Raw genomic sequence first — 23,378 nt, 5'->3', positions numbered from 1 at the left:
TGCTGATGCAGATTGATGTCCTTAACAACACTAGAATGGAACCCATCACGTTTGGGGATTTCACCTCGTGAATTACCAATGCTTTCTCCTTTTTTAAAGATTGGGCTGGCATGTTTCCCTCGGGAGCCATTGTCCTCTTGGGATGAGGAGCATGTCTATGGATTTATTGCCGTTTACCATGAGAGCATGCCAGACACAAAGTGATTGTTTTCCTAGGGTATGGCTTCCATTGAAAATGGTGCTTCTCCCAGTGTATGGCTGGCCTATTTGAAAAATTAAGAGTTCGCCCTAGATCGTATTTTGTCTCTGTCATGTGAAGTCATTGTATCCAGAAACAGGCAACATTCCTTGGGCTCGGACCAACCTAAGACAGGAGCCCGGTGGTGATAGGGTAATTCCAGTAAAGGGTAAGGCTTAGTTTTGTAGAGGAACGACCAAAGACAGGAGCAATGACATATATTGACATGACACCGGGATCTAGACCAGTCATAGACAGATGTGGCCACACCCCATTTGAACATTTGCGCTGGTCTAATGCCCCTCTGCCCAGTTTCTCCCCTAAAATTTAACACACACGTATAGCCCAGAACAGTGTGCTGTTCATAAGTCATCTCTAGCCATTGGGGTGAAGTCCTAACTGCAAAAGTGGTTTGCCATGGCTGAGCTGGGCACTCTGATAGGCATGTCTGATCTCTCCCAGACCACTACCTCCACCTAATGGATTCATTTTTAAATAAAACATAAAAGAGGGAGATGTTGGAAGCAACTAAAGATGGCACTGACATCTAGTGGTCATTTGTGGTATACAACCATTAAGCCATGTCTTTAGCTTTCTTCTGGCATTTTACAAGGCCAAAGATGATAAGCATGTTAATAAGATATGTGCACGCCACCAATCCCCAGAGGACAAGTTTAGAGTCACTGTCTGTATTGTACTTAAGGCAAGTGCCTTTGTTCTCCGGGGTCCTCGGAATCAACAATGAGTTGTTCCTGCAATAAAGGCTGTTAAAGAAGAATCCAAGGGTGTCACCTCTTCCTTGCTGGTAGAGACGGGCACTTCAATTTGGGACTATTGTGAAGTTTGTGATGTCATTATTTTCTATCTCAACCTGTTTATCCATTGAGGAGAGAAAGGCTACTGGTATGCATGAGTTAATTTTATACCCTGACACTTTGCTGAAGTTATTTACCAGGTTAAGCACTTCTCTGGTGGAACTTTTGGGGTCACTTAATTATGCTATCATATCATCTGCAAATAGTGATATTTTGATATCTTCCCTTCCAATTTGTATCCCTTTGACCTCCTTTTGTTGTCTGGTTTCTCTGGCTATGACATGGGATCCTGTTTTGAATTAGTAGGGAGAGAGTTGGGCAGCCTTGTCTAGTCCCTGATTTTAGTGAGATTGCTTCAAGTTACTCTCCATTTAGTTTGTTATCTAGAGGTTTGCTGTATGTTTCTTTCACTATGTTTAGAAATGGGTCTTCAATTCCTGATCTTTCTAAGACTTTTATACTGAAGTATAACATTAACCTCGGCCGGCAAGGAATACACAACATGGTCAGATTCTTCTCAACAGACTTTATTGCAGGACCATCTCTTTGCTGATACAGGGACCTCGAGCAGCAAAAGCTCTCGCCTTATATACACAACAGGCTGTGCCTATGCTAATTGTCCTTCAGGGATTGGTGCAGCACGAATCACCCCACTATCACTCCTCCTAATTTTCCTTCATGGATTGGTGGAGCATGAGTCCCTCATTACCACATAACTGTCCCATACAACTGATGCCAGGTTCAAATTCCGCGCATGTGCAGTACGCAGTACCAATGTTCACCACAGGAGGGCTCCGGATCACCTCATTATCCTAAGGCTGCCCTGGCAAGAGGACAAGCTTGTGCATCTGCGATAAGTCTTTACTACCACTTGGGACTGGATGTCGACACCATCTTTCTTTTACCATGCTGCTCACCACTTCTCCCCCTTTTTTGTTTAATAAAGTGACTGGTCTAGATCTGGATGTCACGCCAATCTTTTTATTGCTCCTGTCTTAGGTCTCTCCTGATGATCACTCGGCCATATTCATCGTTGTGTAACCATACCACCACCAGACCTCGTGTCTTAGGTTGGTCCGAACTCGAGGAATGTTGACCATCGCTGGATACAAGGATGGACAGTGACAAAAATAATCTAGGGCGAACTCTTAATCTTTTAAAGAGGCCAGCCCTATGTTGGGAGAAGCACCATTTTCAAAGACGAACATAGCCTGGGAAACAACCACTTTGTTTCTTGAATGTTGTCTTTTTAAATGGCCAATAAGCCAGAGACATACTCCCCATCGAAGGAGGAAAATAGCTCCCCAGGCAAACATGCCAGTCCACGCTTAAAAAAGGGAGAAAGCATTGATAATCCATGAGGTAAAATCTTCATCTGTGATAGGGTCCAACCTAGCGCTGTTAAGGCAGCAATCTACATCAGCAATTGTCTTGATAGTTGCTCTGCTTTCATGGAATAGTTCCCTTTCATATAATTCAAGATTGCTTTGCTCTGTTGAGAAGGCTGAGAAAAGTTAGCTTGCAAAGGAGTAATGCATAAACCTCTAAGGGAGGAAACACAAGACAGCTGTGTCATATGACACAGTGCTTCAATTTGTTCTTGAACTAAATCTATCCTTTGAATAGCTAATAGGAGGCCAGATGCCAAATGGGTACATTGCTCACATTAGAGCTTATATTATATTGAATGTTGAAATGTGGCTCTACACACCATACACAGGGCAGGGTACTATGTTCTTAACAGTAAAACATAAGGTATGCGACACAGAGAAGTTAGTGGCGGCATACCGTTGGGGCATTTCTCCATTTGGCACTATACAGGGAACATCACGCAAACAGGAGGTAGAGAAAAAGGTTGGCAAAACAATTGAATTGCTATGAACTGGCATGTGTACTGTCCAGGATCTGGCAATAGTCCCACAAGGTAAGTAAAACAACCTGGATTACCATTCCCAGTTATAGTAGGGCTCATAGTTTCATCTTCAGGAAGAGAAGAAGGCAATCTTCGAATCAAGTATTCAGATACCCAAATTGGATTTCCTTGATTCTGTGGAAAGACAAAACAGCTTCCCTAGATCTCGAAATCACCTGTATTGGAGCAATCTGTATATATATTTAACACTCCAGACAAAGGCTATGATGCAGTGACCTTTGGAAAAATCACTGGATGTTCAATGAAAAATTTGTAGTGGGGTTGGGGATTTAGCTCAGCGGTAGAGCTCTTGCCTAGCAAGTGCAAGGCCCTGAGTTCGGTCCCAAACTCAAAAAAAAAAAAATTATAGCCAAGGATCGTTAGGATAATGATATTTTCAAACTCTCTTTCCTTCAAAACTACAGAATAATATGGCCCAATCTTCTATCAAGGCAAACATTGTTTCTATCTGAGCAGTTGTAAATGCTATAATAATTCTCTTGGGTAAAATACCAAAATGCTGAATACAAGATTTAACGCCTAACATAGCAAGCTGTGCAACAGCAGAAGCGTAATATTAAAGGGTCGTATTAGGAGAAATATGGGGATAAATCCAAAATTATATTGAGGGTTATATGGAGGTGCTTTTGGTATAAGCGCTTTCTTGCCTAATTGTCTGCCTCGTTGCCATGTGGCAGTAGCATGCAGCCAGTCTGGATCATATCTCTCCCCCTTACACTGAGCAGCCTCTTCCTCGAGATCAGTCTCATCATCCCCAAATCCAGTCTCCAAAACACCGAGTATATCCTTCATACTACAAGGTTTGACTGCCAATTCCTACATATGAACGCATGATGGTGCGGTCTCCAATACTGCAACAAAGAGACTTTGCCTTAAAATCTTTTAGAAGCCTGGTTTCTAGGATAAGATTTCCATAAAAATATCATCCCAATTTAGACCTGTTTCCCTAGATTGCCTCATGCCACGTGTTGTCTATGATGACTCCTTCCAAATTTACCAGTTTGATGTCAACTTTCTGTTAACAATGTTACATTTTTTTAACACATCCAAAAACTTAAAAGTCAATAGTCCATACCCAAGGCTTGTAGAGAATATTTATACATTTAAAACCAAACAGAAACAAAATTGAAGTGGCTACACATACCTTTAATATTTAAATCAGTCACCATTTTTACTTTTTCTAGCAGTAATTTTAAGAGAAACACCTTGTCACCTGTTGCGTCTAATAATCACAAAGATTTTCTAAGAGAAACAGCCATCAGTTTTATTACCTTAGAAGCTGTGAAGCTCCTGGTTTCTTTAGGATCGACTAGTATAAACATTTAGCCAGCCCCTGGGGAGCTTTCCCAGCTGACTTAGGCTTCTAGCTACTGATGCAGGCTCCAAAAGCCAAATGAAATTTTATTTATTGGTTCCTTCCTTGAAAGGAGTTAAAGCTACATCAATGGTGAATCAACCAGCATTTAAAATTTTAACCTTTTCTTTTAAACATGAAACACAAAACATTCAAGCAACAAGAAGCAAAACACAGATATAAATTGACATACATGGACAGCTTGGTGCACCAAGGACAGACAATAGACACAGAGGAAAAGAACTAGATGGTGTTCCACCAAAGGGACCCAGATTCCAATAGGAATTTTTCCACTCACAACCCAATTACATTAACTCCATCAAGCTGTACATGGTGGTTGAGATGTCCTGGGGTAGGAGGTAGAAAAAATGAAATGATTGCTGTAGCTGATGTGTCCTGACTGGTCCCAGCTGAAAGTTCTTGAGACCAGGATTCCAAGTAGGCACACTCTGTACAATTCTGAAGACAAAAGTTTAGAATTGAGATATCTTTTTGTTTTATTCTCCTGAATAAATTTTTCAGACGTTCGACCTCTATCAAATCTGATCAGTATGACTCTGTGAGGTTTCCAGAGCCTAATCACACCTTTTAAAAACACAAAGAAAAAATCTTTCTCCCATAATACTGTGTTCCTTAGTCTGAAACCAGAAAACCCTGAATCTTTTCCTCTTTCCCAGAGTAATAATATAACCTTAAAACTCAGAATCACACCCATCACAATATCCACTTGTTCCTGGAGCAAATCAACCCTTTGAAACAGCAGCAAAATTCCCGTTTTCAACTGACTATTAATATTACCCTGAACATCTAAAGCTTCTGCAACACCTGCGGATAGATTACTTACAGCTGCGGATAAATTACTTACAGCTGCCACAGTCCACAAACATTTCTGCCTCTATACCAAGACTTTCGTCTTCACAAAGTTTTCGACCTCTATACCAAGGCTTTCATCTTCAAAAACCTTTCGGCCTCTATACCAAGGCTTTCATCTTCTTTATTTTCTTTTTTCTTTTTTTTTTTTCCAGAGAAACGTATCATCTCTTATCCGGGAATTTTCCAATGTTGCCATCCTGAAACTGAAGAGTTCTGAATCCACAAGAATGTCCGCAGGTGTCCGCATGGGCCACCAGTTGCCACGGCCACATCAGACCGCAAGGAATACGCAACACAGTCGGATTCTCACAACAGCCTTTATTGCAGGACCACCTCTTTGGTGATATGGGGACCTCGAGCAGCAAGAGTGCTGGCTTTATAAACACAACAGGCTGTGGCTATGCAAATTGTCCTTCAGAGATTGGTGGAGCACCAATCACCCCACTATCACCCTTGCTACTTGTCCTTCAGGGATTGGCGGAGCATGAATCCCTCATTAGCTTATTACCATCCCGTCGAACTGACAACAGGTGCAAAACCTGTGTAAGCGCAGTACTGTTATTAGCCACAGGGGGGCGCCAGATCACCTCATTATTCTACAGCCACCCTGGCAAGGGGACAAGCCTGCGCATGTGCGTTAAGTCATTTACTACAAGGCAGGACTGGATGTCATTGCCATCTTTGTTTTTCGCGCTGCTCCCTACTCTGTTGAATTTTGTCAAATGCTTTCTCAGCATCTAATGAAAAGACCATGTGTCCTTATCTTTGAGTTTGTTTACACGTTGGATAACATTGATGGTTTTTTGTATATTAAAACATCCCTGCATCCCTGATCATGATGGATGATTGTTTATTAGATTCGGTTTGCAAGAATTTTATTGAGTATTTTTGAGTCAATATTTATAAAGGAAATTGGTCTGAAGTTCTCTTTCTTTGTTGGGTCTTTGTGAAGTGTAGATAACAGAGTAATTTGGCTTCATAGAAGCAATTTGGTAGTACTCCTTTTCAGCTAGTTTTGTGTACTAGTTTGCACAGTACTTGCATGAAGTCTTCTATGAAGGTTTAATAAAATTCTGCCCTGAACACATGCGGAACAGGGTTTTGTTTGGGAGACCTTTAATAACTGCTTCTATTTCTTTAGGATTTATGGAGTGTTGAGATAGTTTATTTGACCCCGATTTAACGTGGCTACGTGGTATCTGTCTAGAAAATTGTCCATTTCCTCCATATTTTCCAGTTTTCTTGTATATAGACTTTTATATTGGAATCTCCTGATTTTTGGAATTTCTTCAGATTCTGTTGTTATGTATCCCTTTTCATTCCTGATTTTCTTAATTTGGATACTGTCTCTGTGAGCTCTGGTTAGTCTGCTAAGGGTTTATATATCTTGTTGTTTTTCTCAAAGAAACAGCTTCTGTTGTTGTTGATTCTTTGTAAACTCCTTTTTGTTTCTACTTGGTTCATTTCAGCTCTGAGTTTGATTATTTCCTACCTTCTACACCTCTTGGGTTCACTTATTTCTTTTTCTTCTAGAGATTTTACGTGTGCTGTCACGCTGCTGATATATGCTCTCTCCTGTTTCTTTTCCTAAGCATTCAGACCTATAAGTTATTCTCTTAGTACTGCTTTCATTGTGTCACATATGTTTGGGAATGTTGTACCTTCATTTTCATTAAGTTCTAAGGTGTCTTTAATTTCTTTCTTTATTTCTTCCTTGACCAAGTTGTCATAAAGTAGAGCATTGTTCAACTTCCATGTATACGTGAGCTTTCTGTCATTACTATTAGTATTGAAGACCAGTCTTTGTGTGTGGTGGTCTGATATAATGCATGGGATTATATCTATCTTCCTGCATATGTTGAGGCCTGTTTAGTGACTGATTGTATGGTTAATTTTGGAGAAGGTTCCAGGAGGTTCTGAAAATAATGTATATCATTTTATTTTTAGGATGGAATGTTCTATAAATATCTGTTAAATAAATCTGGTTCATAAATTCATTTAGTTTCTCTACATCTCTTTCAAATTCCTATTTCCATGATCTCTCCAGTGATGAGGGTGGGGTGTTGAAATCTCCTACTATTATCTATCATGTGAAGTGCAATGTATGCTTTGTAATTTAGTAAGGTTTCTTTTATGAATGCAGGTGCCCTTTCATTTGGAGTATAGATATATATGATTGAGAGTTCATCTTGGTGGATTTTTCCTTTGATGACTATGAAGTCATCATCCTTCTTATCCTCCTTAGAAAGCCATGTCCATCCTTACTTTTTTAAAGACTTTTGTTTGAAGTTCAATTTTATTTGACATTATAATCCAACTTCAGCTTGCTTCTTCAGGCAATTTTCTTGGAAATTTGTTTTCCAGCCATGTACTCTTAGGTAGTATTCGTCTTTGTCTCTGAGGTGTGTTTACTGCCTACAGCAAAATGCTCGATAGTCTTTATGTATCCCTTCTGTGAGTCGGTGACTTTTCATTGGGGAATTCAGTTCATTGATGTTGAGAGTTATTTATTTTTCTAGTTAGAGGTAGAATTATGTTTGATTACCTCTTTTCATTTCATTGCAAGGAAATTACATTCTTGTTTTCGGTATGATGTATTTTCTCTCCTTGTGTTGGTGTTTTCCATTTATTATCTTTTGTAGGCCTGGATTTGCTGAAAGTGATTTCATAAATTTGGTTTTTTCATGGAATATCTTGGTTTCTTTGTCTCTACTACTTGAAAGTTTTACTGGATACAGTAACCAGGACTGGGAATTGTGCTCTCTTAGGGTCTATTTGACATCTGTCCAGGGTATTCTCAGTTTCATAGTCTCTGGTGAGAAGTCTGGTGTAATTCTTATAGATCTGAATACATATATATATATATATATATATATATATATATATATATATATATATCACTTGGACTTTTTCCCTTACTGCTTTTTATATTCTTTCTTTGTCTTGCACATTTGGTGTTTTGACTATTATGTGATGGGAGGAATTTCTCTTCTGCTCCAATCTATTTGGAGTTCTGTGGGCTTCTTGTTTGTTCATGGGCATCAATTTTTTAGGATAGGGAAGTTTTCTTTTTTAATGTTGTTGAAGATATTTACTGGCCCTTTAAGTTGGGAGTCATCTCTTCTTCTATACCTATTAGCCTCAGGTTTGAACTTTTCATTTTGTCCTGGATTTCCTGTATGTTTTGGGCCAGGAACTTTTTGTTTTCCATTATCTTCATCAGTTGTGTCGATGATTTCTATGGAATCTCCTATCCCTGAGATTCTCTCTTCTATCTCTTGCCTTCTGTTGGTGATTCTTGTATCTACAGCTCCTTGTCTATTCCTTGGTTTTTCTCTCTCCTTCTTTGTCAACTTTTTGCTTTCCTTATTATTTCTATTTCTATTTTCAAGTCGTCTACTTGTTTGGTCATGTTTCCTGTAATTCTTTCATGGATGTTTGTGTTTCCTCTCGAAGGGCTTCTACTTGTTCACTTGTGTTTTCCTGCATTTTTCTAAGGGAATTCTTTAGGTTTCTCTCAAAGTCCTCCATCATTATCAATGACTGTGATTTTAAATCTAAATCTTGCTTTTCTGGTGTGTTTAAATATCAGTATTTTCTTTGGTGGAAAAACTGGGCTCTGCTGATGCCACGTAGTATTGGTTTTTGTTTCTTAGGTTTCTATGCTTGACCCTCTTCATTGGGTTGTCTCTGGTATTTGCTTGTCATGCTGCTTCTGAGAGTGACTTGACCCTGCTGTAGTCCTCTGTGTCAGCACTGTTGTAGAACTTTTTTCCTGTTTTCTTTTAGACTTTCCTGTGAACAGGTGTTCTGTTCTCATGGGTGTAGGCACTCCTGGAGACATTCGTCCAGCTCTAGCTGCAGGCAGGAATCAAATGATCATGACCCTGGTTGTTTCTGTATGACCTTGCCCTCCATGGCCAAAGTTGGACTGTGGGAAACACTCTTGGGACTGTACGGTGGGAAGGTGGGTATTCTCCTCTGACTTTTCAGGAAATCCACACTCTTGAGGGTCCAAATCTCACCCCTATGGGATTTGGATACAGGGACCTGTTTTGCCATTCAGTGCAGTCCTCGGTACAGACCAGAACCGTGGGTATAGGTAGCTGACTGTTCCTATATCCCAGTGTCCAGAAGCACTGTTCAATTTCTCCTTGCATCAGGGATGTGGGCTGGGGTGGGCCGATGTGTGAACCTGTCCTGCAGCCTCAAGATTTCCTGCGAATAATTTTTATTGCACAAATTTAAATGTAAATATAACATTCTGGTTCTTGAGGTGATTTTCTGGATATTTAACTGGCAGAGGAAAGGCCTTACTCTCTAGCTAGAGAGCTACCTATACAAATACAGAAACTACATATGAAAAGGAAGTTTCAGTTCTCTGCACCCAAATCCTGTGGGAGGGAGAGCTAAACCTACAGAGAGGCAGACACGCCTGGGAAACCAGAAGAGACTGCACTCTGCGCACATCCAGATGCCAGAGGAAAATACCAAACACCATCTGTAACCCTGGTGCACGGAGGCTCCCAGAAAGAGCGGCGCAGATCTTCTCGGTTGCTGCCGCCGCAGAGAGGACTTAGGAAGTACCCCACGAGCACACTTGAGCCTCGGAACCTCATGTAGGACCAACTTTTCCCCTGCAAGTCACCTGCTGGTGAACTCAAGACACAGGCCCACAGGAACAGCTGAAGACGTGTAGAAAGGAAAAACTGCACGCCCGAAAGCAGAACACTCTCTCCCCATAACTAGCTGAAAGGAAACAGGAAAACAGGTCTACAGCACTCCTGATGCACAGGCTTATAGGACAGTCTAGCCACTGTCAGAAATAGCAGAACAAAGTAACACAAGAGATAATCTGATGGCGAGAGGCAAGCGCAGGAACTCAAGCAACAGAAACGAAGACTACATGGCATCATCGGAGCCCAATTCTCCCACCAAACTAAAAATGGAATATCCAAACACACCAGAAAAGCAAGAACTAGTTTCAAAATCATATTTGAAAATGATGCTGGAGGACTTCAAGAAAGACGTGAAGAACTCCCTTAGAGAGCAAGTAGAAGCCTACAGAGAGGAATCACAAAAATGTCTGAAAGAATTCCAGGAAAACATAAATAAACAAGTAGAAACCCTTAGAGAGGAGACACAAAAATCCCTGAAAGAATTCCAGGAAAACACAATCAAACAGTTGAAGGAATTACAAATGGAAATAGAAGAAATCAAGAAAGAACACATAGAAACAACCCTGGATATAGAAAAACAAAAGAGGAGACAAGCAGCTGTAGATACAAGCTTCACCAACAGAATACAAGAGATGGAAGAGAGAATCTCAGGAGCAGAAGATTCCATATAAATCATTGACTCAACTGTCAAAGATAATGTAAAGCGGAAAAAGCTACTGGTCCAAAACATACAGGAAATCCAGGACTCAATGAGAAGATCAAACCTAAGGATAATAGGTATAGAAGAGAGTGAAGACTCACAGCTCAAAGGACCAGTTAATATCTTTAACAAAATCATAGAAGAAAACTTCCCTAACTTAAAAAAGATATACCCAAAGGCATACAAGAAGCCTAGGGACTCCATATAGATTGGACCAGAAAAGAAACACCTCCCGTCACATAATAGTCAAAACACCAAACACACAAAATAAAGAAAGAATATTAAAAGCAGTAAGGGAAAAAGGTCAAGTAACATATAAAGGCAGACCTATCCGAATCACACCAGACTTTTCGCCAGAAACTATGAAAGCCAGAAGATCCTGGAAAGATGTCATACAGACCCTAAGAGAACACAAGTGCCAGCCCAGGTTACTGTATCCTGCAAAACTCTCAATTAACATTGATGGAGAAACCAAGATATTCCATGACAAAACCAAATTTACACAATATCTTTCCACAAATCCAGCACTACAAAGGATAATAAATGGTAAAGCCCAACATAAGGAGGCAAGCTATACCCTAGAAGAAGCAAGAAACTAATCGTCTTGGAAACAAAACAAAGAGAATGAAAGCACACAAACATAACCTCACATCCAAATATGAATATAAGAGGAAGCAATAATCACTATTCCTTAATATCTCTCAACATCAATGGCCTCAACTCCCCAATAAAAAGACATTGATTAACAAACTGGATATGCAACTAGGACCCTGCATTCTGCTGCATACAGGAAACACACCTCAGAGACAAAGACAGACACTACCTCAGAGTGAAAGGCTGGAAAACAACTTTCCAAGCAAATGGTCAGAAGAAGCAAGCTGGAGTAGCCATTCTAATATCAAATAAAATCAATTTTCAATAAAAAGTCATCAAAAAAGATAAGGAAGGACACTTCATATTCATCAAAGGAAAAATCCAACAGATGAACTCTCAATCCTAAATATCTATGCCCCAAATACAAGGGCACCTACATACGTAAAAGAAACCTTACTAAAGCTCAAAACACACATTGCAGCTCACACAGTAATAGTGGGAGATTTCAACACCCCACTCTCATCAATGGACAGATTTTGGAAACAGAAATTTAACAGAGATGTAGACAGACTAAGAGAAGTCATGAGCCTAATGGACTTAACGGATATTTATAGAACATTCTATTCTAAAGCAAAAGGATATACCTTCTTCTCAGCTCCTCATTGTACTTTCTCCAAAATTGACCATATAGTTGGTCAAAAAACGGGCCTCAACTGGTACAGAAAGATAGAAATAATCCCATGCGTGCTATCAGACCACCACAGCCTAAAACTGGTCTTCAATAACAATAAGGGAAGAATGCCCACATATACGTGGAAATTGAACAATGCACTACTCAATGATAACGTAGCCAAGGAAGAAATATAAAGAAATTAAAAACGTTTTGGAATTTAATGAAAATGAAGGTACAACATACCCAAACTTTTGGGACACAATGAAAGCTATGCTAAGAGGAAAACTCATAGCGCTGTGAGCCTGCAGAAAGAAACAGGAAAGAGCATATGTCAGCAGCTTGACAGCACACCTAAAAGCTCTATAGCAAAAAGAAGCAAATACACCCAGGAGGAGTAGAAGGCAGGAAATAATCAAACTCACAGCTGAAATCAACCAAGTAGAAACAAAAAAAGACCATAGAAAGAATCAACAGAACCAAAAGGTGGTTCTTTGAGAAAATCAACAAGATAGATAAACCCTTAGCCAGACTAATGAGAGGACCCATAGAGTGTGTCCAAATTAACACAATTAGAAATAAAAAGGGAGACATACCTACAGATTCAGAGAAAAATTAAAAAAATATCATCATATCTTACTATAAAAGCCTATATTCAACAAAACTAGAAAATCTACAGGAAATGGACAATTTCCTAGACAAATACCAGGTACCGAAGTTAAATCAGGAACAGATAAACCAGTTAAACAACCCCATAACTCCAAAGGAAATAGAAGCAGTCATTAAAGGTCTCCCAACCAAAAAGTGTCCAGGTCCAGACGATTTTAGTGCAGAATTCTATCAAACCTTCATAGAAGACCTCATACCAATATTATCCAAACTAATCCACAAAATTGAAACACATGGATCACTCCCGAATTCCTTCTATGAAGCCACAATTACTCTTATACCGAAACCACACAAAGACCGAACAAAGAAAGAGAACTTCAGACCAATTACCCTTATGAATATCAGTGCTAAAATACTCAATAAAATTCTGGCAAACCGAATCCAAGAGCACATCAAAACAATCATCCACCATGATCAAGTAGGCTTCATCCCAGGCATGCAGGGATGGTTCAATATACAGATAACCATCAACGTGATCCATTATATAAACAAATTGAAAGAACAAAACCACATGATCATTTCATTAGATGCTGAGAAAGCATTTGACAAAATTCAACACCACTTCATGATAAAAGTACTGGAAAGAATAGGAATTCAAGGCCCATACCTAAACATAGTAAAAGCCATATACAGCAAACCAGTTGCTAATATTAAACTAAATGGAGAGAAACTTGAAGCAATCCCACTAAAATCAGGGACTAGAAAAGGCTGCCCCCTCTCTCCCTACTTATTCAATATAGTTCTTGAAGTTCTAGCCAGAGCAATCAGACAACAAAAGGAGGTCAACGGGATACAGATCAGAAAAGAAGAAGTCAAAATATCACTATCTGCAAATGATATGATAGTTTATTTAAGTGATCCCAAAAGTTCCATCAGAGAACTACTAAAGCTGATAAACAACTTCAGCAAAGTGGCTGGGTATAAAATTAACTCAAATAAATCAGTTGCCTTCCTCTACACAAAAGAGAAACAAGCCGAGAAAGAAATTAGGGAAACGACACCCTTCATAATAGACCCAAATAATATAAAGTACCTCGGTGTGACTTTAACCAAGCAAGTAAAAGATCTGTATGATAAGAACTTCAAGACACTGAAGAAAGAAATTGAAGAAAACCTCAGAAGATGGAAAGATCTCCCATGCTCATGGATTGGCAGGATTAATATAGTAAAAATGGCCATTTTGCCAAAAGCGATCTACAGATTCAATGCAATCCCGATCAAAATACCAATCCAATTCCTCAAAGAGTTAGACAGAACAATTTGAAAATTCATCTGGAATAACAAAAAACACAGCATAGCTAAAACTATCCTCAACAATAAAAGAAGTTCAGGGGGAATCACTATCCCTGAAGTCAAGCAGTATTACAGAGCAATAGTGATTAAAAACTGCATGGTATTGGTACAGAGACAGAAAGATAGACCAATGGAATAGAATTGAAGACCCAGAAATAAACCCACAAACCTATGGTCACTTGATTTTTTACAAAGGAGCCAAAACCATCCAATGGAAAAAAGATCGCATTTTCAGCAAATGGTGCTGGTTCAACTGGAGGTCAACATGTAGAAGTATGCAGATTGATCCATGTTTATCACCCTGTAGAAAGCTTAAGTCCAAGTGGATCAACGAACTCCACATCAAACCTGATACGCTCAAACTAATAGAAGAAAAACTAGGGAAGCATCTGGAACACATGGGCACCGGAAAAAATTTCCTGAACAAAACACCAATGGCTTATGCTCTAAGATCAAGAATGGACAAATGGGATCTCATAAAACGGCAAAGCTTCTGTAAGGCAAAGGACACTGTGGTTAGGACAAATCGGCAACCAACAGATTGGGAAAAGATCTTTACCAATCCTACAACAGATAGAGGCCTTATATCCAAAATATACAAAGAACTCAAGAAGTTAGACCACAGGGAGACAAATAACCCTATTAAAAAATGGGGTTCAGAGCTAAACAAAGAATTCACAGCTGAGGAATGCCGAATGGCTGAGAAACACGTAAAGAAATGTTCAACATCTTTAGTCATAAGGGAAATGCAAATCAAAACAACACTGAGATTTCACCTCACACCAGTGAGAATAGCTAAGATCAAAAACTCAGGTGACAGCAGATGCTGGCGAGGATGCAGAGAAAGAGGAACACTCCTCCATTGTTGGTGGGATTGCAGACTGGTACAACCATTCTGGAAATCAATCTGGAGGTTCCTCAGAAAATTGGACATTGAACTGCCTGAGGATCCAGCTATACCTCTCTCGGGCATATACCCAAAAGTTGCCCCAATATATAAAAAAGACATGTGCTCTACTATGTTCATCGCAGCCTTATTTATAATAGCCAGAAGCTGGAAAGAACCCAGATGCCCTTCAACAGAGGAATGGATACAGAAAATGTGGTACATCTACACAATGGAATATTACTCAGCTATCAAAAACAACGGCTTTATGAAATTCGTAGGCAAATGGTTGGAACTGGAAAATATCATCCTGAGTGAGCTAACCCAATCACAGAAAGACATACATGGTATGCAGTCACTGATAAGTGGCTATTAGCCCAAATGCTTGAATTACCCTAGATGCCTAGAACAAATGAAACTCAAGACAGATGATCAAAATGTGAATGCTTCACTCCTTCTCTAAAAGGGGAACAAGAATACCATTGGCAGGGAAGGGAGAGGCAAAGATTAAAACAGAGACTGAAGGAACTCCCATTCAGAGCCTGCCCCACATGTGTCCCATACATATACAGACACCCAATTAGACAAGATGGATGAAGCAAAGAAGTGCAGACCGACAGGAGCCTGATGTACATCGCTCCTGAGAGACACAGCCAGAATACAGCAAATACAGGTGAATGCCTGCAGCAAACCCCTGAACTGAGAATAGGACCCCCGTTGAAGGAATCAGAGAAAGAACTGGAAGAGCTTGAAGGGGCTCGAGACCCCAAAAGTACAACAATGTCAAGCAACCAGAGCTTCCAGGGACTAAGCCACTACCTAAAGACTATACATGGACTTACCCTGGACTCTGACCCCATAGGTAGCAATGAATATCCTAGTAAGAGCACCAGTGGAAGGGGAAGCCCTGGGTCCTGCTAAGACTGAACCCGCTGTGAACTAGACTGTTTGGGGGAGTGTGGCAATGGGGGGAGGGTTGGTAGGGGAACACCCATAAGGAAGGGGAGGGGGGAGGGGGATGTTTGCCCGGAAACCAAAGAATTATTATTAAGTATTAAATAAATAAAAATAATTGAAAAAAATGGGTCACAATGTATACCAACCTTTCCATGCTGCTATGCAAATGGAATATTTTGATAATGTGACAGGTTTATAACTATTTCATCTTAGCTTCTCAGTAGTCTGTACTTTATGCCTCTGAACAATAAATATGTTGCCCAATTATACACACAGAAAAAAAGAAAAGGAAGTTTCTTTAAAAATATTTCAAATTATAAAAGTATTCATTTTCTGTGTTAGCTGTGGGAAGGTTGTTTATTTGTTTTTGTTAATTTGTTTGTTTTAATTGAAAATTGAGACATATTTACAATACATCAAAATATGTGTGAAATCCATCACAATAGAATCCTCTGCATTCCAGTAATTTTTCTACAAGAGCAAAGTCCACTGAGAGGTCAACTATGTACAACAAACCTACTGCTTAATAATTGTCAGAGCTTTAAGTCTGTCTCATGTTCTCTACACTTAGATTTTTATAACTTTGCATGAATGGGTGCAGATCTAATGTAATAGATCTAATAAGCTAGTATACGTGATTATGTCTCCTGCCCCCATGAGAAAGTACGTATTGTTTTGCTCTTTTGTTGTTGATGTTTGGGGAGCTATCTTTTTCATTATCCCCAATAGAAAATTAATCTAGTGATGAATTATTGAATAGAAACGAAAATTATGTATGATGATGAGAAGTTCCCCAAAACAGAGTGTACACAAAGTTAAATCTGAAATGTGTGTTGGTAGACATGCACACATGCTCTTGACTCATGTAGCTCACAAGCATTCAACTCCAGATCAACTTAAGTGATTTGGGAAATTAACTTATTTCACATAGAAGCAATCCAATGGGGAATATATTTTTTCTTAGTCGCTTCTTTAAGTGATCTAATGGTGAAATGGGATGTAAACAAATACTGTTACCCTGCATTTTTGTTTATACTAACATTTTAATTCATGTACAATCTCCATGTGCTCTTTCTCTATTTTGTTTCTCTGTGTCTGTGTTTTGCATGAATATATAGGCACACATGTGTATGTGGCATACATGTGAGTGCATGTGCATGTGTATGTGTGTGTGTGTGTGTGTGTGTGTGTGTGTGTGTGTGTGTGTCTTATATGGTATTTGTAAACATAGGTAACATGTGTATATATAATTTGGATATACTGAAACTCACGTTTGATTTGTGGATCAACCATGTGACTGATCTACTCACAAATCTCTGAAATCCCATTATATCAAGTGAATAGAGAGAGAAGCTAACAGGCAGGTGGTATCTCCTATTCTACCCTTGTAAGGAGAAAGTATTTTTTGGCAAGAAAAGCCAAACTTCAGCAAAGACATACACACCCCCAAAAAACAGGTAAGGTTATGTCATTTGAAGAGAAAAGATATCAACTGGGAGAAAAATGTGTTTGACACATCTTCAATGCTTGAGAGACATGAGATTGAATTTCAGAAGATATAATGGGATGGGACCGACAGAATCTCTAAGGAGCCAAAATAAGCTAAACACTGGAAATTCTCATTACATGAGAGCTCACGGATTGGTAAGTATGGTAAAAATAATGATAAGAACTTTGCAGACCATATTCAATATCCATATAAGGCTACAATTTGAACAAGGTGAAATGTAGTCACCACCACAGTGCTAACAACTACTTTATCAGTTACAGTGTGAAATACAGAGTTTAACTGTAGACAGAAGAGAAGGATGTTATCTGAAAACAGACAAGGCTGTGCTGGAACTGAACAGTTTTCCATGTAAGTAACCAAGCAAGAATACAGCAGCTGCCTGATGCAAAAGTGAGCAAAGAGGAATGAACTGCATAGATACTATGTGTACAGAAATACAGGCAATTTGGTAGAATTTTAAGATGCTGAGATGAAAGAATAGGAAGAAATTTCTATCAAGCAAGGCACCATGTCTTGCTCTTACAATACCCACATTTAAGAGACCGAGGGAGAGGAACTAGGAATTTCAGGTTAGCCTGGAATACATATCAAGACACCACCTCTTTTTTCTCTTTTTTTAAATTTAAATCAATAGTCTGATTGATAGAATATCATGAACAATATTAAGAAAACAGTAATTTAAAGCCTACGCAATCATACTCTCTCTAAGAAAACATGTTCTATAAAGAGACTGGAGGGGTTGGGGATTTAGCTCAGTGGTAGAGCGCTTGCCTAGGAAGCACAAGGCCCTGGGTTCGGTCCCCAGCTCCAAAAAAAAAAGAACCAAAAAAAAAAAAAAAAAGAGACTGGAACTATTAAGTTACAGATAACAGCTGCCATATTGAACGATGCATCATGAAGAATTATGGTGTTGTTTGGTTGATCCTTCTTCTCTTTCATGGCTCATTTTACACTTCTTAAGATTTGTTTCTGTCCACATCATTATTGTGCAGACATCTAGATGTTCTCTGCCTTTAAATTTATGTATGTAAACCAGTAATTATTTATTTATCCAATGATTATTTGATTTTAATTCATCTTCAAAAATGATGAGTCTTGAGGAAATGATAACTTTATTGTGTGGGTTTGAATATTCATAATGGCAAACAGAGAAAAATCTGGGCCCAACACACACACACACACACAACACACACACACACACACACACACACACACACACACACACACACACAGGGTGGTTGGAGAGACTATACCTGTGGCATCAGGAAAGCATAGAGATGAGTGGGTGGATCAGTTTTTCTGTATAACATTGATAACTAGTTAATGATAAGAATGTGTAAAAATCGAGATACACTCAAGGTTTTCTTTTCCTTCATTTGAATGATAGCTTATACAGCCTGTGAAACTGAACTTAAACCGAAGGTAAATCTTCCGCCTGAGCATCATTAGTCCAGGACTACATGTTTCCAAATTCTTTTGTAAATATTTGGACACTTGGCTCAATGCTTAGCACACTTTGAAAAATTCCTGGTGTTAAGAGAGAAAGTATAAGATATGAAATTATGTGAGAAAAAAATCTTTTCTAAGCTTTGATTTTTGTAACTGCAGACTGACTTTGACTCTGAAGTAACTGAGGCTTTAAAATACTAAAAAATTAATATCTCTCATCTACAATAATCCTAAAAATTGCTTACTGTTCTGTGTTTCTGGAGATGAGTGTCAATTATGTCAATTGCTCTTTGTGGCAGGAGAAGGGCTTGACTGTCAAATGCTTTGCAAATGCCAAGTTCTCTGAGGTCCCTGGAGAATGCTTCCTTCTGTTCACCCACATTCTTCTCTCATTGCCTTAGCTATCTTCACCAGTCCATCTCTACACACCCCCATGTACTTCTTTCTGGTGAACTTATGTATCCTGGAAATTGGTTACATGGGCTTTGTCACACCTAAGGTGTGGAGAGCCTTGTACTTACGACTCTCTCAGGAGGGATGTACCACACAGATGTTTTTCTTCACACTTTTTGGTATAACTGAGTGATGCATATTGGCACCCATGCCTTTGCCCAGCGTATGGCCCAGCTTCACTATGCAACCCAAATGAGTCGTGATCTGTGTGTCCATTTGGCAATTATTTCATGGAGAATGGGATGCCCTGTAGGTTTGGGACAAAACTACTTGAGGCCCAAATCTAATCACCCATCAGGAGTTGATAATCTCTTGGTCTATACAGCAGTGACATTCATGCTGAACACCATCATCTAAAGCCTAAATAAACAAGAAGTCAAGGCTGCATTGAGAAAAACTCTGGGTCTGAAGAAAGTTGTGTTAACAAATAGGTAATTGAGGATCACAAAGTGCTTTTTCAAAAAGGTGCATAGTCTGTGAAAGAAAGAAAACAAAACCACTGTGCTCTTTCTGGCTGTCTTGAAACAAACTTTTAGAAACATAACTTTGTTTTAGAGTGTTCTCTACATTCACCACCATTCTTAATTGTAAACAGTGGTAAAGTATGATTACTATTAAATAAGTTTAGTAGATTAGTCCAGTACTTAAATATTTTGATCTGGGCAGAGTTTAAACCACATGCTAATGTCTCAGGGTCCTTGAAAGTTCTCTGTATCCTTTCTTAGCTATTTGGAGATCTTCCAAGAAATACTTCCAAGTGATCTCAGCTCATTTTGCTACAATTCCATATTCCTCAGTACATGTAAATTCATTTCACTGGACTGGAACTCCTAAGTAGTTCTCAGGGGAGTGAATTGTTAGACTCTGCTTTGTGTACCATTTGGTCAGTCCACATGTCAGATTTGGGCACCCAGCGCCTATGATTTTGGAACAGGAGTAATCATTCTTCCCTTTTATGATTTCTAACAGGGTGTTGGAAAAGAATTTCAGCCAGGTGATTCTCAAAATCAACATCATAGTTTCAGATAAACACAAACACACAAACACACACACACACACACACACACACAAACACATCTGCATGCATGAACACATTATAAAGGAAAATAAGTGAGTTTACAAGTGACAGAAGACTAATATAAAAGGTCAGCTAGTGTTAGAAAATTAGATTCTGGTTGTTATTCCCTAATAAAATAAAATTAGAATCTTGGGTCTTTATGTGTATAATGAAAGAAAAATAGAATTCCATTTTGGTGTGCAGACAATATGGAAGATTTTAAAATATAAATTACAGTGATACTAAAACTAGAGTATTGTTTGAGTCATGAGTCACCCAAACATTAAGACATTGATTATATTTTCCTCAGAAGTCTTGTTTTGAGTCTACTTAGAGGTAGGAAGGACCATTAAGGCCAAAGTTTTGGAAAAAAAATGACCGAGAAACTGAAAACAAAGCCTAAAATTTTGAAGAGACACACAGTCTTTTCATAGTATTTAAGTAATTCTTCTAAAACTTCTATTACTTTAAAAGGAAATCCAATAGAAAAATACATTAAAATATTTTTTAACTATCAAAGGAAAATAATTTAAAATAATTTCATTGCTCCCTAATGGGGCGATATTAAGATGCCAGGTGTCCACCTAGTGCTGAACTGAGACAAAAAAATCAGGAAACAATTTTTGGTATCTGCATCAAGTACATACAATCTCAACCTAAAAAAGAAAAAAACGCTAGGCAAATCCAAAATCAGAGACATTCTACCAAAGTAATTATTTCTCTTCAAAGGTCTGGTCATAGAAGATAAAAATAGTAATGAATTATCACAGAATAGAATAACGTACAGTATGTAATAATTGAATGTCAATGGATTTCTGGATTGGATATGGGCATAGAATATAGAAAGTGTACAGTAGTACAAACATTGCTTTTATGATTTGGTCAACCTACTGTGGTACTTGTAATATGTTTTTTTTCAATTATCTAATTTTTGAGAATTAGTTATTAGATGGATTATGTAATATAAAATTCAGGAGTGGGGTACGATACAAAAGAGTATTGTTTCCTATCAATTAAATCTGATATTTTTCTGTATATTTTGACTTCTGCTTATTTTTTGTATTTATTCATTTTATTAATTTCTTTATGTCTCAAATGCTGCCCTCCTTCCTATTTTCCCCCTCAGAGTCCCTTACCTCAACCCCCATCCCTTTCACATTTCTTCTTTTAAAAAGACAAAACAACAGTAACTAAGGCATGTTTACTCCCTGAATAGCCATTCATTTGAACATGTATTAGAAAGTCTACAACATTGATAGTGCAGATATCAGAAATAGTTCCTAAAATGATCTTCAAAAATTATATATTCTCCAGTTATCAGCTATCAGCTATCAGGTATCAGCTTGACAAAACTGGAAGAAATCCAGAACATGAATATCCTTGTTCATATATACATAGAGAAAAATGATCAGACAACAAGAAAAACAGATAGCAGCATTCCTGGATTCAACAGAAGAGGACCTCAGTTCCTGTAATATATTCTGCATGAGTTTAGAGACTCTATGAGCTAATACTTGAAAATAAACACCTACAATATCCAACAAAAACTAACCACAAACTGCAACCTTTATAAAAGTTAAACAAATATGTGGAAAGTATAATTTTTCAGCTATGTATGAGTATACTAAGGTATATTATATGTATATTAATAAAATTTAAATTTTATTACTGCAAATTTTTATTACAATTTTTTAAATAAATAGATTTAAAGTGACTCAGGTGATTGCTAACTTTTTCTGGCTTTGATTATTATGGATCAATACAATTTTTATTTGACTGTGATTATCACTTTGAATATTCACGTAAATCAAATGATTTCAACAAGGAACAGCTTAGTACTTTTTGTTGTACTTATGTAAGTGTATTACCTGCTTGTCTACATGTGAGACATATGCATGCCTTCTGCCCAGGAGGTTGAAGAGCATGTGAGATTCCGTGATGCTGAAATTACAGCCACCTGTAAGCTGTAACATGGGAGCTGGGGATTGGCCCTGGGTCCTCTGCAAGTACAGATAGTGCTATTAATCACCGAATCATTTCTTCATATTCAGCAAACGCCATTTTTTTTGTAAATATAGTGCCTAAGCTGACTGTCTTCTGCATAGACCACTGTTGTCTCAAATGTGATAATTTAATATTAAATTCACAGAATTGCTTCTACCTTCATATATATATATATATATATATATATATATATATATTCTCACACAGACAACACATTCACACACACACACACACACACAACTGCATCCTTCCTTCAAGTAGACCTAGTTATTTATATAGTTATTTGTTTATTTATGCACTTTACATACTGCACTCTGGCCCCCTCTAGTTCACACTTCTCACAATCTATCTCCCAGCCCTTTCTCCTCTAAGGAGTTTCAGACCCCACAGGGTTATTCTTTCATGATGCATGTCCAGTCTCTGTGATGCTAGTCACATCCTCTGCCACTGAGTCCAGACACATCAGTCTAGATGGATAGGGGTGGGGAGGTTGAGGTCATATACAGAAAGAGGCCTAGACCTGGGGTAAGAATGTTGCCCATGAATCAATGGGTTTTTCCTTACTTGAGACTCACAGCCTCAGTGATATCCACCTGAAGAGCCCTCCTCCTGTAGCCAGAGAGCAACCAAAATGGAGTGATAGAGACACTAACTTTTGACCCAAAATGTATTCTGACCACAGGAAATGCAGGGTCCGTGCATAGAGCAGAGAGTGAGGAATGGTCATCCAATGGTTAGTACAGATTGAGAAGTCCCCCATGGATCAGCACCGATCCTTGACACTATTAATGACACTCTGCTATGCTTGCAGACAGGAGTCTAGTTTCAGAGACTCCACAAATCTGCTCACTCAGTCAGATGCAAAAACCCATTAGTCAAACCACAGTTGGAGCTTGGGGATTCTGATGGAAGAATAGAATGAAAAGGATTATGGCCTCTAAGGACATAGGCACTCCACAGTCTTTGTCTTCATGCGGCTACCTAACAACTAGAATTGGAATTTCCCAAAACATATTGTCTGTTGATGGGATATCTGTTTCTTTAAAATTCATTTATTTACTTACTCACTTTACATCCAAAAATCGGTGCTCTGTCTTCATGGGATGGCAACACTCATTTTCGATGGCACCTGTAAAAAGACAAAGCTACACATTTGCTACCTATGTCCTGGGGGCTCAGGTTCTGTCCACTTTCACTCTCTGATTGGTAGTTCAGTCTTTGGCAGTTCACAAGAATCACTGTGA

At 38.6% G+C, this 23,378-nt stretch overlaps 1 pseudogene; it reads left to right on the top strand.

Annotated features, from left to right (window-relative positions):
* The first annotated feature begins 18,883 nt into the window (after positions 1 to 18,883).
* On the top strand, positions 18,884 to 19,508 carry LOC147998009 (olfactory receptor 5B2-like; annotated as a pseudogene).
* Positions 19,509 to 23,378: the final 3,870 nt, after the last annotated feature.

The sequence above is a fragment of the Rattus norvegicus genome, chromosome Y (assembly GCF_021556685.1).
Source record: "Rattus norvegicus strain SHRSP/BbbUtx chromosome Y, alternate assembly SHRSP_T2T, whole genome shotgun sequence".
NCBI lineage: Eukaryota > Metazoa > Chordata > Mammalia > Rodentia > Muridae > Rattus > Rattus norvegicus.
This window is presented reverse-complemented; position numbering and strand designations above follow the sequence as displayed.